We start from the raw sequence: 18,452 nt of genomic DNA, 5'->3' as shown, positions 1-18,452 counted from the left end.
ACGTAGAATATCCTGCCTGACCCTGGCTTTGTGAGACAAGCCGCAAACCTGTAGCAGGACCCTCCTCGCTGCTATTTACAGAATCGAGGCAGCTGACTGGAAAGCCGGTGGAGGTGAACAAGCCAAGAAAGCAGTGGGCTCAGCATGAGAAGCTGGAAAGGGTGACAAGGGAGGGGAGAATGAGCCTCAGCTGAAAAGAAAGGGGAAAAGTACCAAGCGATGAGTTCTCTTGACTGAAGAGAAGATATGCTGAAGGCCATCAGCTTGCCCTCGGGGCCGCCCTCAGCTGTCTGGGGAGCTATAAGGGAAGGGTGAGCCTGGATCTAGGACTCCGGACCCCTGGTGTCGGACCCCAGGCCTGACCATTCACTCAGACTCTCAATAAATAACTTGTATTCAACGACCTTGCACGGGGACCCCATTTGGGAAAACATCGCCACACCCTCATAAGTTACAGGGCGAGACCCGAACTGGCCAAGCCATGACAGGAGCTGTGAGGGTGACAAAACAGCATTGCAGGGATCCGACATCGGATCACCACAAGCCCTCCGCCCTCCTGGCTCCTAATGCCAGGGCCCCATCACCGCGTATCCTCGGACCCCCGTCCTGCCTCCAACGCGCACCCTTCCCCAAGGTTGGCCAGGGCCTGGAGTCACCAGCCCTTGTTCGGACCTACCCACCTCGCCGCTGCTGAGCTCTACACATCCCGCTCCTTCCACACGCTTCGCCAATTCCGTGGCCCTGACTGAGCCACGCCAGCCACCGATCGCCATAACTTGGCGCGCCCGTGAAGTCACTGTCGTGCGCCTCTCCGGCAGCAAGGGGAATAGGGCTCTGGCACCCCGGCGGCGGCTCTTGTCGCTCGTGGCTCGGTTGCTTCTGGCGCTTCGCCGGGACCTCACGGTCCGCGGTCCCAACGAGCCCCGGCCCGTGGTGCGCATCCCGCGGGCTCTACAGTGGCGGCAGGAAGAGTGGCAGAGCGGGCAGCGGAGCCCCCCGCGACCGGTGCTGGTGCGACCCAGGCTGCTGCTGATCTCCGCGTGGCGGCCCGAGTTGAACCAGCCGGTACGCCTCACGCTGGGCCCTTGTCAGCCCGCGCCACTGGCTTCGCGCCGTGCCCACGAGGACCAATTCTCAACATGTAGAAAACAAAAATAAAACCTTGACCTTCCCTCCTAAGCCTTGTCCTCTGTCTCCAATTAGGGATTTAACAGACACTTACTGAGCCCCAAAGATATGCCAAGCACTGGCAGGCACTGGAGATAAAATGATGAGGCAGGAGGGAAAGGATCAGTAGAACAGAGGGTTATAAAAAGGGAACTTACAAATGTCTGTGAAATTAAAACTGTGTATGGTGCTCGAAAGGAGCAGTTACGTAAGGCTGTGGGAGTCTGTGTCAGCAGGGAAGAGACTGGTGGGGCTTGAGGAGGGCCTCCCGTAAGAAATAATCTCTGGGGACTTCCCTGGTGGTGCAGTGGTTCAGAATCCGCCTGCCAGCACAATTTACAGTAGCCAGGACCGGGAAGCAACCTAAGTGTCCATCGACAGACGAATAGATAAAGAAGATGTGACACATACATACCATAGAATATGACTCAGCCATAAAAGAAATGAAACTGAGCTATTTGTAGTGAGGTGGATAGACCTCGAGTCTGTCATACAGAGTGAACTAAGTCAGGAAGAGAAAAACAAATATCGTATGCTACCACATATATATGAAACCTATATATATATATACATATATATATATATATGTATGTATATAAAGGTTCTCATGAACCTAAGGGCAGGGCAGGAATAAAGACGCAGATAGAAAATGAACTTGAGGACACGGGGAGGGGGAAGGGTAAGCTGGGACGAAAGACGAGTAGCATTGACATATATACAATACCAAATGTAAAATACCTAGCTAGCGGGAAGCAGCTGCACAGCACAGGGAGTTCAGCTCAGTGCCTTTCGACCACCTAGAGGGTTGGGCACAGGAGGGTGAGAGAGAGAGACGCAGGAGGGAGGGGATATGGGGATATAGGCATGCATAGAGCTCATTCACTTTGTTACACAGCAGAAACTGACACACCAGTGTAAAGCAATTACACTCCAACAAAGATGTTTAAAAACAAAAACAAAAACAAACAATCCGCCTGCCAAGGCAGGGGACACGGGTTTGCACCCTGGTCCGGGAAGGCCCCACATGCCGCGGAGCCAGTAAGCCTGCGCGCCACCTCTACCGAGCCCACGCGCCAAAACTACTGAGGACCGCGTGCAGCATAGAGCCCATGCTCCGCCACATGAGAAGCCACTGCACTGAGAAGCCCGGGCACCACAACGAACAGTAGCCCCTGCTCGCCGCAACTACCGAAAGCCCACGCGTGGCAATGAAGAACCAATGCGACCCAAAATTCATTCATTCATTAAACAATTAATCAAAACTTATATTGAAAAAAGAAAGAAACGAAAAGTAAAAATCTCTGCTGGGAATTCCCCGGTGGTCCAGTGGTTAGGACCCCGGGCGTCCACTTCAGGGGGCCCGGGTTCAATCCCTGGTTGGGGAACTGAGATCCTGCAAGCTGGCATCGCAGCCCAATTAAAAATGCAATAAAATAAAATATAACTAAATAAAACAAGAAAGCATCTCTGATTCAAGGTCTAAAGGGTGGGAAGGTGTTTATCGGGCCAGTATGTGGGCAGAAAACGTTTCCCATTTCAGTAAGTAGCACCTCCATTTACCCAATTCCACACCCTTAACCCACATTCCCCCCATCCAATTCATCACTAACTCCTATTCACCTCCAAGCCATCACTAACCTTCCAAATAGGACTCTAACGTGCCTGCTTTACTCCACCACCAAGGCCACCACTGTGCACAAAGCCAGTCTCCTAATGAGTCTCCCCAAATCTACTCCTGCCCTCTCCTAGCCATTCTCTTACAGTAGCCAGTGCAGTGTCTGAAAAAGGCATCTCTGCCAACACCACTTCTCTCTTTATACCCTGCAATGGCTTCCCACCAAGTTTACGATCAATCCCAAACTGATGATGGACTGCAGGCTGAAAGACAACAAGGAGGTAGGGAGGGTGTCAGGTTCGAAAGAGGGATGAACGGTCTAGGCAAACAGCGAAAAGGGCTGAAAAGAAAATGATCAGCACTTGCACAACAGTCCTGATGCAGGCAGGAAAGAAAATGCAGGAAGAGTGAAGGCATACCAAGAGCCACTTTTTATTTCTGCAATGCCTTTGCAATTCCCAAAGTGCTTCATCGATAACTGTGATTCTCAAACCTCGCTGTACATGAGAATCATCTGGAGAGATTTTAAACGCTACCAATGGCCAGGCCTCACCCCAAGCCAATTAAATCAGCATAGACATTTCACTGTATTACATTTTATTCCCTGCCCCCAAACATCCATTTAGACCCAGGAGAAGGAAAAGGGGATGTGACTAGCAATAGAGAGAAATTTTCTGCACAACAATGGCCATGGCAAGCTTAGGCGCTTTGGGTGAAATCTCTCTGGGAAGTACTGGCAGTGGAAGAAAAAGCCAAACTGACACACAAGTATTGCCTGGTGTGCATTTCCAGCCTCTGCCTTCTTTCTCATCTCTTGGTGGCAGGTGGAGGAAGTGGAGAAACGGTTAAACTTCTTTATAAACCGGCAGAAGGTCATAGCATCCTCTCACTATCTCTGCATAGGTTCTAGTCTCTGCAGCACTACAGAAGCTTTGCCCAAAGTAATGAACAGTTGAAAGTCAAATGTAATACTTCATCAGACGACTTAAAAATGCTTGCACACTGGAAAGAATTGCAGAGAACACAAATGGACCCAGAGCAACCTTTGCCAAAAGAGAATAGTGTGCTCAATGTACAGCCATAGCTCTTTTCCACATGAGCAAACAGTCAGGAGGATAAAAGAACTTGGTCAAACTCACACAAGTAAGTAGGACAGAATCTGGTCTGTCTGTCCTAAGCGTTGTGTTCTTTAACCACCAGGCTAGCTTTTCTCAGATCTGATTCATGCATACTGTAACCATATACCTCTGTTTGCCTCGAATCTTCCCTGTTTATACGTATGCCTGCTGCCGTTTTAAATACGGCCCACTTGGACTCCCCAAAGCAACCGAGAAGACACAATCATTTGGTCACTCTATACATGGACCACTGTGGTGGGGCTGCCCAGGAAGCTTATTTAAAAAGTGCAGCTTAGGGCTTCCCTGGTGGCGCAGTGGTTCAGAGTCCGCCTGCCGATGCAGGGCACACGGGTTCATGCCCCGGTCCGGGAAGATCCCACATGCCGCGGAGCAGCTGGCTCCGTGGGCCATGGCCGCTGAGCCTGCACTCCGCAACGGGAAAGACCACAACAGTGAGAGGCCCACGCACCACACACACATACACACACACACACACACACACACACACACACACACACACACACACACACACAAGTTGCAGCTTCCTGAGCCCTACTCCACATCTAGATAAGTTTTCTGAGGGTTGTCTCAAGAATCCAGGTACAAGTCTTTTTAAGTGCTTTTGTGGAACTCCCCAGGTGAGTCTCTCACTCTCCTAAGTTAAGAAACCGTTTATTCCGCCTCCCCCAGATGCCCAGCCAGGTCCTGTTAAGGTTGGAGTCCCCGCACCACATCACAGGGATGCTCCCAACCAAGTCATCTCTGGAGCCTTGGAGAAGCTGAATGGTCTCATGCTGGCCCACCTGCCACGACAAACCTCCTCCAGAGCATTCCCCTTCACACTTCACCTTCTACCACTCCCAAAGGCAGTCTGCTCCAATGAGGCCTGACTTCGTCTGTCCTAATGGGCACCCGCTGATTCAAGCACTTTAGGAGAACAAGGTGCTGTGCTTCTCAACCAGGGTGGCCCGACCTCTAAAATGGTAGTCCAAGCAGTCTCTACCTCCTGGGCACATCCCCTCTGCAACAGCCCAAGTACACGAATGTCCCATCTTTGCTTTCTCAAGGTCGGCAACAGGGAGTCCCCTCCTAAAGAAGGTTCTCTCTCATTGCCACACTATCCAAGGCTGCCCCAAATGTGCTTCCTCCCTGTGGGCCTGCTCAGGCTAAGGGCAGAGTCATCTCTTTCGTCTCTGAGTCGGACCAAATCGTCTTCGTAACACCTCTTCACGGTGTTGACCATGTCTTTCACGGGGGCTGCTGCTGAGCCTTTCTCTCATCCTTTCATGGTGGAGAGAGAGAGGGGATTCTAATGATTCTTACCTCTAGGGGAGAGGGCGAGTGTCATGATTATGTGATCATTCGGTATGATGTCCTTTCCACAGGAATTTGTTTGGACTTTCACGTTAAAGTGGGCCCACCATTCCCACTTTGTGAGGTCATTCAGCACCCTCATTTTGCACCTTTAACATCTCTCTCAGTATCACCTTGGAAATGTTTGAAACGGCATGAGTTTGTCCTCACGTTCCTATCAGCTGGGAATCCGGGGGCCCAACATGAACCTAACCATTGAGCGCAACACCTCTCCACGACCTGTGTAACACTGGGTAGGCCCCTTCACCTCTCGGGTTTTTGAAGCTCTCGGGCGTAAAAATGGGAGGGTTCTATGAATCTATATTTGGGGCAGGACAAGGTCGAGAAGAGTGTGTCTCTGCTTTTATTCTTCCAAAATGGAATGTCTGCCCTCTCTTCCCCATGGGTCCACATGTCACTTGTCCTTCAGGCCCACTGCCAAGGAGCCTTCCCTGATTCCCCAGTCCACACAAATCTCTGCCTCTTAGGGTCAGGGCCGTACAACCTAGCTGCCTCCTAACGTTCATCTTGCCTCTCAAGCCGATCTCACGATGTGGGTCTCTCTTGCCCTCCTGTGGCCCCTGGGGCTGTGCCAGCCCACCGGCACGCCCCACGTGGGGTGTCTACTAGACTAGGGCATGGGTGGGGAGGCCCCGGTGTGAGGGCCCAGGCAGAGTACCTCTGCCTCCACCCTGCTCTCCTCCACAGAACTGCCCCTCCTCCTCAAGCCTGACCCCCAAGTCACAGGTTCCATACGATGACCTCACTGGCTAGTGAGCACCTCACCGGCATTCCACAGTTTCCATGGCAGTGTAACTGTGCAAACAAAGTTTGCTGCCCTCAGAGAAACTTCCCTACTGGTTCTCCACCAGAGACCAATCTCTTTGGTTGTCTGAGACAGAATGTGTGACCGGATCCTCTACACATATTCCAACCTGTGCTCTGTTCCCTGGCTGGGCGGTGCAGGAGGAACAGCGAGACCGGGCATCTGCGGAACAGGCGTGGGGTACACACAACCTCACCTGGCTGCCACGTGTTTCTGTGGCTCTTGCCCACTACGTACACCCGAGTGCTTTCCCAGATGTAAGTAATACCAGTGTGACCTGGGACATCTTCAGGGTCCCACAGTGCTCACTGCTGAGGACAAGTGAAAGGTCAGCCCCGGACTAGTGTGCAGGAAGCTTCTGATCTTTATAAATATAGCCTTCCGCTTTGGGCTACAGGATGCTTCCATTCAGACCCTTTCCTGATGGGCCTCTTAGCAAAAGACAAGTGCGTTGTTGTGGGCAAGTGGTAAATGGAGCAGTTTGAGGAAGAGGGCCACTCTTGAACCACACCTTCAAACCCAGGCACCTCTGTGCTGGCACGGAGACATCGAGATCGGTCCCCTCAGACACATCCCATACTGAGCTGCTGAGTACTAGGGGAGAGGGTGGTGCCATAGTCATGGGAAGGACGGAAGAACCAAGGGGCGGGGGGTGATGAAGTGCTAGTGAGACCGGAGGGCTGAGGAGATGGTGCCCCAGGAGGCTGGGTTGATGTGAGCCTAGATATGGTACCCAGAAGCCGGGTTCTAAGTCTCCTGTTCACTCTGCCTCAGTAGTGGACCTCGTGCTACTCTAGATACAAGGATCCCAGGGTGAGAGTTCAGTGTGTTTGAAACAGGCAGTATACATGGGGCCCAAGAGGGGTGGCCAAGGTGGGAGTGGTCCTGAACCAAGTTATATTAGATGATTGTTTTCGAAATCTTGAAAGGCATTTCCATGAAAGCCTCAGAAATGACAGACAGCAAGAAATGGTTGGTTTCTCTGTTGTGGAAGGGACAGATGGAGAGGATCATGAGTGCAATGACTTTCGGCTTCTACTGTTTTCCCTGGAAACGGTGAAGACACTTCCTCATGTGCTGCAGCCGTAGGCTCCAGGAATTGCCTTTGCAGCCAGTTTCCCTTCTCCAGGGACTCAGAGAGGTGATGGGCCAAGGCTGTGCTTTGGATGTCCAGTAGATGAAAGGTCTTCGGCCAGAAACTGGGAGAGACTTGAGAGAGGGAAATCCTGCCAGGAGACTGTGTACAGCCGAAGGGACTGATCACTTCTGATTTTCTTTGCAGCAGCAGCGGCTCCCGTTTCTCCTCCAACACCTGGTCACTACCACGTCCTCTACCGGGGATGTGAAGAAACGCAGTTGGGCTGGCACGGGGAGACCTACTGCCTGGCTGGTGGCTACCGGGCCTACGGGGACGTTCCTTTGGCCACACCAGCAAAGGTGGAAGCCAAGAAGCCAGTCCCCAGACGAGCTCTGAAGAGAAAGCGTGCTCCGGAGGAGTTGGACGGAGATCTCTGCTGCTCCAGACCGAAAATCCGGCGATTGCAGGAGTCAAGCAGCTTACTAGGATTACAAGGTGCTGTGATGCTCAAGCAGAGTGGCCCCACCTCTGGGCACATCCCCTCTGCAACAGCCCAAGTACACGAATGTCCCATTTTGGCTTTTGCAAGGTCGGCAACAGGGAGTCCCTTCCTAAAGAAGGTTCTCTCTCATTGCCACACTATCCAAGGCTGCCCCAAATGTGCTTCCTTCCTGTGGGCCTGCTCAGGCTAAGAGCAGAGTCATCTCTTTCCTTCTCTGAGTCGGACCAAATCGTCTTAGTAACACCTCTTCACAGTGTTGACCATGTCTTTCACGGGGGCTGCTGCTGAGCCTTTCTCTCATCCTTTCATGGTGGAGAGAGGGAGAGAGAGGATTCTAATGATATTTACCTCTAGGGGAGAGGGCGAGTGTCATGATTATGTGATCATTCGGTATGATGTCCTTTCGACAGGAATTTGTTTGGACTTTCACGTTAACGTGGGCCCACCATTCCCACTTTGTGGGGTCATTCAGCACCCTCATTTTGCACCTTTAACATCTCTCTCAGTATCACCTTGGAAATGTTTGAAATGGCATGAGCTCTTCCTCACGTTCCTATCAGCTGTGAATCCGGGGGCCCAACATGAACCTAACCATTGAGTGCAACACCTCTCCACGACCTGTGTTAACACTGGGGAGGCCCCTTCACCTCTAGGGTTTTTGAAGCCCTCGGGTGTTAAAATGGGAGGGTTCTATGAATTTATATTTGGGGCAGGACAAGGTCGAGAAGAGTGTGTCTCTGCTATTCTTCTTCCAAAATGGAATGTCTGCCCTCTCTTCCCCATGGGTTCACATGTCACTTGTCCTTCAGGCCCACTGCCAAGGAGCCTTCCCTGATTCCCCAGTCCACACAAATCTCTGCCTCTTAGGGTCAGGGCCCTACAACCTAGCTGCCTCCTCACGTTCATCTTGCCTCTCAAGCCGATCTCACGATGTGGGTCTCTCTTGCCCTCCTGTGGCCCCTGGGGCTGTGCCAGCCCACCGGCACGCCCCACGTGGGGTGTCTACTAGACTAGGGCATGGGTGGGGAGGCCCCGGTGTGAGGGCCCAGGCAGAGTACCACTGCCTCCACCCTGCTCTCCTCCACAGAACTGCCCCTCCTCCTGAAGCCTGTCCCTCAACTCACACGTTCCTTATAGGACCTCACTGGCTAGTGATGACCTCACAGGCCTTCTCACAGTTTCCATGGCAGGGTAACGATGCAAACGTGCTGCTGCCCTCAGAGATACTTCCCTACCGGTTCTCCACCAGAGACCAATCTCTTTGGTTGTCTGAGAGAGAATCCCTCACCAGACCTTCTGCATTTACTCTAACCTGTCCTACGTTCCCTGAGAGGGCAGTGCACGAGGTACACCGACACCGGGCATCTGTCCGAGAGGCATGGTGTACACACAACTTCCCCTGGCTGCCACGTGTTCCCTGGGGCTTGCCCAGCACATACACCTGAGCACTTTCCCAGCTGTAACGAATACCAGTGACCCGCGGCACCTTCAAGGACCCACAGTGCTCACTGCTGAGGACAAGTGAAAGGTCATCCCTGGACAAGTGTGCAAGAAGGTTCTGATCTTTATCAAAGGAGCCTTCCCCTTTGGGCTACAGGATGCTTCCATTCAGACCCTTTCCTGATGGGCCTCTTAGCAAAAGACAAGTGCGTTGTTGTTGGCGAATGGTCAATGGAGCAGTTTGAGGAAGAGGGCCACCCTTGAACCGCACCTTCAAACCCAGGCACCTCTGTGCTGTCGTGTAGACATCTAGATCGGTCCCGTCAGACACATCCCATACTGAGCGGCTGAGTACTAGGGCCGACGGTGGTGCCCTATTGATGGCAGGAGCGGAAGAACCAAGGGGGCGTGATGAAGTGCTAGTGAGACCGGAGGGCTGAGGAGATGGTGTCCCAGGAGGCTGGGTTGATGTGAGCCTAGACATGGTACTCAGAACCCGGTTCTGAGTCTCCCGATCACTCTGCCTCAGTATGTGGCCTGTTCTAATCGAGATAAAAGGATCAGAGGACTAGAGTTCCGTGTGGTTGAAACAGGCACTGTAAAAATGGGACCCAAGAGGGGTTGCCAAGGTGGGAGGGGTTCTGAACCAACTTATATTAGATTACCTTTTTGCAAAACTTGAACGATATTTCCATTAAAGCCTCACAAGTGACAGACTGCAAGAAATGTTTTCTCTGTTGTGGAAGGGAGAGATGGAGAGGATCATGCTTGCAATGACTTTCGTGTTCTACTGTTTGCCCTGGAAACAGTGAAGGGACTCCCTCATCTGCTGCAGCCGTAGGCCCTAGGAATCGCTTTTGCAGCCAGTTTCCCTTCTCCAGGGACTCAGAGAGGTGATGGGCCAAGGCTGTGCTTTGGATGTCCAGTAGATGAAAGGTCTTCGGCCAGAAACTGGGAGAGACTTGAGAGAGGGAAATCCTGCCAGGAGACTGTGTACAGCCGAAGGGACTGATCACTTCTGATTTTCTTTGCAGCAGCAGCGGCTCCCGTTTCTCCTCCAACACCTGGTCACTACCACGTCCTCTACCGGGGATGTGAAGAAACGCAGTTGGGCTGGCACGGGGAGACCTACTGCCTGGCTGGTGGCTACCGGGCCTACGGGGACGTTCCTTTGGCCACACCAGCAAAGGTGGAAGCCAAGAAGCCAGTCCCCAGACGAGCTCTGAAGAGAAAGCGTGCTCCGGAGGAGTTGGACGGAGATCTCTGCTGCTCCAGACCGAAAATCCGGCGATTGCAGGAGTCAAGCAGCTTACTAGGATTACAAGGTGCTGTGATGCTCAAGCAGAGTGGCCCCACCTCTGGGCACATCCCCTCTGCAACAGCCCAAGTACACGAATGTCCCATTTTGGCTTTTGCAAGGTCGGCAACAGGGAGTCCCTTCCTAAAGAAGGTTCTCTCTCATTGCCACACTATCCAAGGCTGCCCCAAATGTGCTTCCTTCCTGTGGGCCTGCTCAGGCTAAGAGCAGAGTCATCTCTTTCCTTCTCTGAGTCGGACCAAATCGTCTTAGTAACACCTCTTCACAGTGTTGACCATGTCTTTCACGGGGGCTGCTGCTGAGCCTTTCTCTCATCCTTTCATGGTGGAGAGAGGGAGAGAGAGGATTCTAATGATATTTACCTCTAGGGGAGAGGGCGAGTGTCATGATTATGTGATCATTCGGTATGATGTCCTTTCGACAGGAATTTGTTTGGACTTTCACGTTAACGTGGGCCCACCATTCCCACTTTGTGGGGTCATTCAGCACCCTCATTTTGCACCTTTAACATCTCTCTCAGTATCACCTTGGAAATGTTTGAAATGGCATGAGCTCTTCCTCACGTTCCTATCAGCTGTGAATCCGGGGGCCCAACATGAACCTAACCATTGAGTGCAACACCTCTCCACGACCTGTGTTAACACTGGGGAGGCCCCTTCACCTCTAGGGTTTTTGAAGCCCTCGGGTGTTAAAATGGGAGGGTTCTATGAATTTATATTTGGGGCAGGACAAGGTCGAGAAGAGTGTGTCTCTGCTATTCTTCTTCCAAAATGGAATGTCTGCCCTCTCTTCCCCATGGGTTCACATGTCACTTGTCCTTCAGGCCCACTGCCAAGGAGCCTTCCCTGATTCCCCAGTCCACACAAATCTCTGCCTCTTAGGGTCAGGGCCCTACAACCTAGCTGCCTCCTCACGTTCATCTTGCCTCTCAAGCCGATCTCACGATGTGGGTCTCTCTTGCCCTCCTGTGGCCCCTGGGGCTGTGCCAGCCCACCGGCACGCCCCACGTGGGGTGTCTACTAGACTAGGGCATGGGTGGGGAGGCCCCGGTGTGAGGGCCCAGGCAGAGTACCACTGCCTCCACCCTGCTCTCCTCCACAGCACTGCCCCTCCTCCTGAAGCCTGCCCCTCAACTCACACGTTCCTTATAGGACCTCACTGGCTAGTGATGACCTCACAGGCCTTCTCACAGTTTCCATGGCAGGGTAACGATGCAAACGTGCTGCTGCCCTCAGAGATACTTCCCTACCGGTTCTCCACCAGAGACCAATCTCTTTGGTTGTCTGAGAGAGAATCCCTCACCAGACCTTCTGCATTTACTCTAACCTGTCCTACGTTCCCTGAGAGGGCAGTGCACGAGGTACACCGACACCGGGCATCTGTCCGAGAGGCATGGTGTACACACAACTTCCCCTGGCTGCCACGTGTTCCCTGGGGCTTGCCCAGCACATACACCTGAGCACTTTCCCAGCTGTAACGAATACCAGTGACCCGCGGCACCTTCAAGGACCCACAGTGCTCACTGCTGAGGACAAGTGAAAGGTCATCCCTGGACAAGTGTGCAAGAAGGTTCTGATCTTTATCAAAGGAGCCTTCCCCTTTGGGCTACAGGATGCTTCCATTCAGACCCTTTCCTGATGGGCCTCTTAGCAAAAGACAAGTGCGTTGTTGTTGGCGAATGGTCAATGGAGCAGTTTGAGGAAGAGGGCCACCCTTGAACCGCACCTTCAAACCCAGGCACCTCTGTGCTGTCGTGTAGACATCTAGATCGGTCCCGTCAGACACATCCCATACTGAGCGGCTGAGTACTAGGGCCGACGGTGGTGCCCTATTGATGGCAGGAGCGGAAGAACCAAGGGGGCGTGATGAAGTGCTAGTGAGACCGGAGGGCTGAGGAGATGGTGTCCCAGGAGGCTGGGTTGATGTGAGCCTAGACATGGTACTCAGAACCCGGTTCTGAGTCTCCCGATCACTCTGCCTCAGTATGTGGCCTGTTCTAATCGAGATAAAAGGATCAGAGGACTAGAGTTCCGTGTGGTTGAAACAGGCACTGTAAAAATGGGACCCAAGAGGGGTTGCCAAGGTGGGAGGGGTTCTGAACCAACTTATATTAGATTACCTTTTTGCAAAACTTGAACGATATTTCCATTAAAGCCTCACAAGTGACAGACTGCAAGAAATGTTTTCTCTGTTGTGGAAGGGAGAGATGGAGAGGATCATGCTTGCAATGACTTTCGTGTTCTACTGTTTGCCCTGGAAACAGTGAAGGGACTCCCTCATCTGCTGCAGCCGTAGGCCCTAGGAATCGCTTTTGCAGCCAGGGTCCCTTCTCCAGGGACTCAGAGAGGTGATGGGCCAAGGCTGTGTTTTGGATGTCCAGTAGATGAAAGGTCTCTGGCCAGAAACTGGGAGAGACATGAGAGAGGGAGATTCCGCCAGGAGACAGTGCACAGCAGAAGGGACTGATCACTTTTGATTTTCTTTGCAGCAGCAGCGGCTCCCGTTCCTCCTCGTACAGCTGGTCACTGCCACGTCCTCAACCGAGGGTGTGGGGAAACGCAGTTGGGCTGCCATGGGGAGACATACTGCCGGGCTGGTGGCTACCGGGCCTACGGGGATGTGCCTTCGGCCACGCCAGCAAAGGTGGAAGCGGAGCAGGAGCCAGTCGCCAGACGTGCGCCCAAGAGAAAGCGCGCTCCGCAAGACTCGGACGAAGATCTTTGCTCCCGACCCCAAATCCAGCGGTGCCAGGAGGCGGACTCCACAGAATCTTGCTGGCTGAGCCATTCTCAAGAGAGGGCCATGGCAAAGCTCACAAGGTTACCACCCGACCCCCCCCACAACCCTCCATTTCCTGCTCCCCGAAGCAAGAACAGGATGGAGAGTCAAGCAGCACACACCCTGCCCCGAGATTCACATGCTCCTTTATTCCCAGCCCCTTCTGTCCCCAGTGGCGTCCCCTACTGCTCGGCAAAGTGTTTTTCTGTAACAGGTTTCTAAAGGTCGCCACAGCTCAGACTTAGGTCACTACCCCTGTGCTAGGCACTCCTGCCACCCGGGAAAGGTTCCAAAGGTGGAGCAGCTCCAGGGGGTGCCAGGGATCAGAGCAAAAACTTGAGAGGCTGGGGATGAAGGAGTTTGGGCACAGTCCCTAAAGCATCTCAGTGGTTGAGCTTCTGTGAGAAGGCACATCCCCACTGTGTGGGGAGGTGGTGGGGGGAAGGGGTCCCTAGAGGAGGCAGCTAGGGGGAGGGCCTGAGGCTGGAAATGGGGAATGGCGTGCGGCCTCTGAGCGAGCACAGGCACTTAGCCCTTGAGGTTTCTGGGAAAGCTAGAGCCACAAGAGCCACGAGAGAAGGCAAGTGGAGCAGCAGAAGCCAGGTGCCAGATCTCTCCTCAGAACCTATACTTCTCCATGAGGCCGGGCCTTCCACACTGAGGTAGGAGCGATCCTGGCCAGAAGGACAGCCAGCGGCAGCTCTGGGAGGAAGGGTGCTGCACTGGGGGCTCTGCTGCCATGGAAATGACTTCTTTTCCTTCCACTCAAATACCGTATGGACTGGGTTCCTGCTCTGGTGAGTAAAAGGGTCGCTGACTCTCCCCAGAAGGTTGTTCAGTTCACATCCCCAAAGTCCCTCTATTCGGGCCCTGGGGGGGTGTAGCAACTCCTGAGGGCGCTCTTTCCTGAGGCTGGCTGACCGAAGTGGGGGAGGTTCCTGATAGGTCCCAGGTGCTGGTTGAAGTCCCCAGAGAATGGTCATGAAGGCTGGAGAGTCAAGTAGGTGGAGAGAGAAGGCCGGGGGCAGAGGGCCCCTACCTGAATCCAGAGCTCACAAGGTTATTACCCCCCACCATTTCCAGAAACTATCTCTTCCCCCATACCAGCCCCAATGGCCCGGTACCGGGAAACCGGGAGCCCAGAGCACTTGTGGCCACACAGACACTCGCAGGCAGCCCTCGGCGTGGGCGGGGCCTGCTGCAGGCGGATGGGGACGAGGTGTGCTCCCGGGAGGCCTCGGGCTGAAGGTGGCCCCCTGAGAGAAGCACCCCAGCTTGGACAGGAAGTTTAGAGGCAGGGGAGAGCAAACTAGGGCGCCCCCTCAGAGCAGTGGGAGTGGGAAGAGGGCCGGGGGCAGAGGGCACCCGCGATGGGAGGCCAGTGGGCTCTCAGCAGAGGCCAGGTGAGCCCGCGGGACTTGCCTCTGAGCAGGGGCCGGGAGGGCAGTGCTGCCCTGTGGCTTCCGGGCTTCGTGGATCACGGCTCTCCGCACACGGGTCGTAGGGTCCTCTGACCCTGTATCGCCTCCCTCACCCAGGGCCCCTCGCGAGGCCGCGCCGCTGGGTGGCCTGTGTCGACGGGCACAACCCCATCACCCGCCCCTATCAGACCCGCTGCCTCTGCCCGCCTGCCTGGCCCTGTGCAGCTTGCGACCCGGGGGGCCTCGAGGGTCCCCGTGCACTCAGCCAGCGGCCTCTGCTGGGTCTGCTGCTCCTGCTGGGTCTGCTGCTGCGGCCGGTAACCCGTGTGCACACCACGCCGGCCACCTCCAGTACCCCAAGTCCGCGGGAGCGCACGCGGGCCCTGATGCGGGACTTCCCGCTTGTGGACGGGTGGCTGCAGTGTGTGAGGGCTGCTTGCGGCCGTTGGGGGCCTAGCCCGGCCCTGGGCAGCAGAGGGGGTCCGGAGGTGCCCACACAAGCGTGGTGTGAGGCTCCCTCAGGCTGCCCCAGGCCAGGCAATGTATCCTGCCTGATCCCAAGACCTAAGGGGCCCACCTATTTGCCTTGACCTCCCTCCAGCCACAACGACATGCCCCTGGTCCTGAGGCAGTTGCACCACAATGGGCTCCAGGCTGTTAATCTGCGCAACGTCAGCCAAGGCCACACCACCTTGGACGGGATGAAAGACGGTCTCGTGGGTGCGCAGGCACCAAGGGGACACACAAGGTGTCCCCGTGGCTGCTGGGGAATAGTGGGGTAGTTTGGGGGCTTCCGAGACCACAGGTTAGTCACATTGGAACTATGTTACCATAGTGACCTAGAAAGTGCCATGTCATGGATGCTGGGGGCTACAGGGGTCACCGTGAGCCACCCTGATGGGCATCCAAGTACCACAGAAAAAAACAATGCGTTACAGGTGACTTCTGGGCACAGTGAGCGCTGTGCCAGCTGAGGAGGCGATGACAAGCCCAAGGAGTTCCAAGCCCCAAACCAAGCCCTGGCCTTCCCTCACTTCTGGTCAGCCTACGTCCCACGCCAGACCCACCAACGGGATGCCGTGCGCCTCACCCCGGAGCAAATCGACCTCATCCACCTCACGTGTGCCTCCTATTCTGCGCTGGAGCTTGTGACCTCAGTTAAAGGTACACGGGGGACTTCCCTGGTAGTCCAGAGGTTAGGACTCCATGCTTCCACTGCAGGGGGCTCGGGTTGGATCCCCGCTCACCGGGGAAGAGGCTCAGGTTCAAGGGCTCCTGCTTTGAACCATCTTCTACTCAACATGTAGAAATCAAAGCCTTCATCTGCCCTCCTAAGCCTTGTCCTCTCTCTCCAATTATGGAGTCAACAGACACTTACTGAGCCCCTAAGATATGTCAAGCACTGGTAGGCACTGGACATAACCTGATGAGACAGGAGGGAAAGGTTCAGTAGAACACAGGGTTATAGAAAAGGCACTTAAAAATATGTGAGAAATTCAAACTGTGTATGGTGCTATGAAGGAGCAGTTATGTAAGGCTGTGGGAGTCTACGTCAGCAGGAAAGAGATGGATGCGGCTTGAGGAGGGCCTCCCTTAAGAAATAAACTCTGGGGACTACCCTGGTGGTGCAGTGGTACAGAATCCGCCTGCCAACACTATTTACGGTGGCCAGGACAGGGAAGCAACCGAAGTGTCCATCGAGAGACGAACAGATAAAGAAGATGTGGCACATATATACAATGGACTCTTACTCCGCCATAAAAGGAAATGAAACTGAGTTATTTGTAGTGAGGTGGATAGACCCAGAGTCTGTCATACAGAGTGAAGTAAGTCACAAAGAGGAAATCAAATACCGTATGCTAATACATATATATGGAATCTAAAAAAAAAGGTTCTAATGAACCTAGGGGCAGGGCAAGAATAAAGACGCAGACATAGAGAATGGACTTGAGGACTCGGGGAAGGGGAAGGGTAAGCTGGGAGGCAGTAAGAGAGTAGCATTGACAAATATACAATACCAAATGTAAAATACCTGGCTAGTGGGAAGCAGCTGCACAGCACAGGAAGATCAGCTCAGTGCCTTGCAACCACCTAGAGGGGTGGGATCAGGAGGGTGGGAGGGAGATGCAGGAGGGAGGGGATGTGGGGATATACGTATGCATGCAGCTGATTCCCTTTGTTATACAGCAGAAACTGACACACCAGCGTAGAGCAATTATACTCCAACAAAGACGTTTAAAAACAAAAACAAAAAAACAATCCGCCTGCCAAGGCAGGGGACACAGGTCGGCTACCTGGTCCAGGAAGCTCCCACATGCCGCGGAGCCAGTAAGCCCGCGAGCCACCACTACCGAGTCCACGTGCCACAATTAGTGAGGACCGCGTGCTCAGAGCCCATGCTCGGCAACATGAGAAGCCACTCCACTGAGAAGCCCGTGCACCACAGAGAAGAGTAGCCCCGGCTCGCCGCAACTACAGAAAGCCCGCGCCCGGCAACGAAAACCCAACGCAACGAAAAATAAATAAATAAATAAATTCATTCATTAAACAAATAATCAAAAGTTATATTAAAAAAAAGAAAGAAACGAAAAGCAAAAATCTCTGCTGGGAATTCCCCGGGGCTCTGGTGGTCTAGTGGTTAGGACCCCGGGCCTCCACTTCAGGGGGCCCGGGTTCAATCCCTGGTTGGGGAACTGAGATCCTGCAAGCTGGCATCGCAGCCCAATTAAAAATGCAATAAAATAAAATATAACTAAATAAAACAAGAAAGCATCTCTGATTCAAGGTCTAAAGGGTGAGGAGGTGTTTATCGGGCCAGTATGTGGGCAGAAAACGTTTCCCATTTCAGTAAGTAGCACCTCCATTTACCCAATTCCACACCCTTAACCCACATTCCCCCCATCCAATTCATCACTAACTCCTATTCACCTCCAAGCCATCACTAACCTTCCAAATAGGACTCTAACCTGCCTGCTTTACTCCACCTCCAAGGCCACCACTGTGCACAAAGCCAGTCTCCTAATGAGTCTCCCCAATTCCAGTCCTGCGCCCTCCTAGCCATTCTCTTACACTAGCCAGTATGGTGTCTGAAAAAGGCATCTCTGCCAACCCCACTTCTCTCTTTATACCCTGCAATGGCTTCCCACCAAGTTTACGATCAATCCCAAACAGATGATGGACTGCAGGCTGAAAGACAACAAGGAGGTAGGGAGGGTGTCAGATTCGAAAGAGGGATGAAGGGTCTGGACAAACAGCGAAAAGGGCTGAAAAGAAAATGATCAGCACTTGCACAACAGTCCTGATGCAGGCAGGAAAAATGCAGCAATAGTGAAGGCATACCAAGAGCCACTTTTGATTTCTGCAATGCCCTTTGCAGTTCCCCATGTGCTTCATTGATAACTGTGATTCTCAAACCTAGCTGTACATTAGAATCATCTGGGGACATGTGAAAAACTACCAATGGCCAGGCCTCACCCTAAACCAATTACATCACAATATACAGTTCACTGGGGCAGGAATTTTGTCTGTGTCGTTCACTGGACATATGAAAAGTAAGTGGCACATACGTGCTGCTCAGAAAATAGTTCCTGAATAAATGAAGGAAGGAAGGAAGGAAGGAATGCACCACTATCACCTGAGATCCAAGGAAGAATTCTTTTCAAACCTTAGGGAGTCACCAGGCAACGACAGTTACCATGGCAGCCGTGGGAAACACAATACCAAGTGACACTAACACTCCCAGGAGCCCACACTGGTTTCCACAGTAAGTAAACCTTTCTCGTTTCTAAAGAACTATACTGGGAAATACGCATCTCAGTAACAGCTAGAGGTTACTC

This window comes from Kogia breviceps, chromosome 11 (assembly GCF_026419965.1).
Source record: "Kogia breviceps isolate mKogBre1 chromosome 11, mKogBre1 haplotype 1, whole genome shotgun sequence".
Classification (NCBI taxonomy): domain Eukaryota; kingdom Metazoa; phylum Chordata; class Mammalia; order Artiodactyla; family Physeteridae; genus Kogia; species Kogia breviceps.
Note: the sequence above shows the minus strand (reverse complement) of the source record.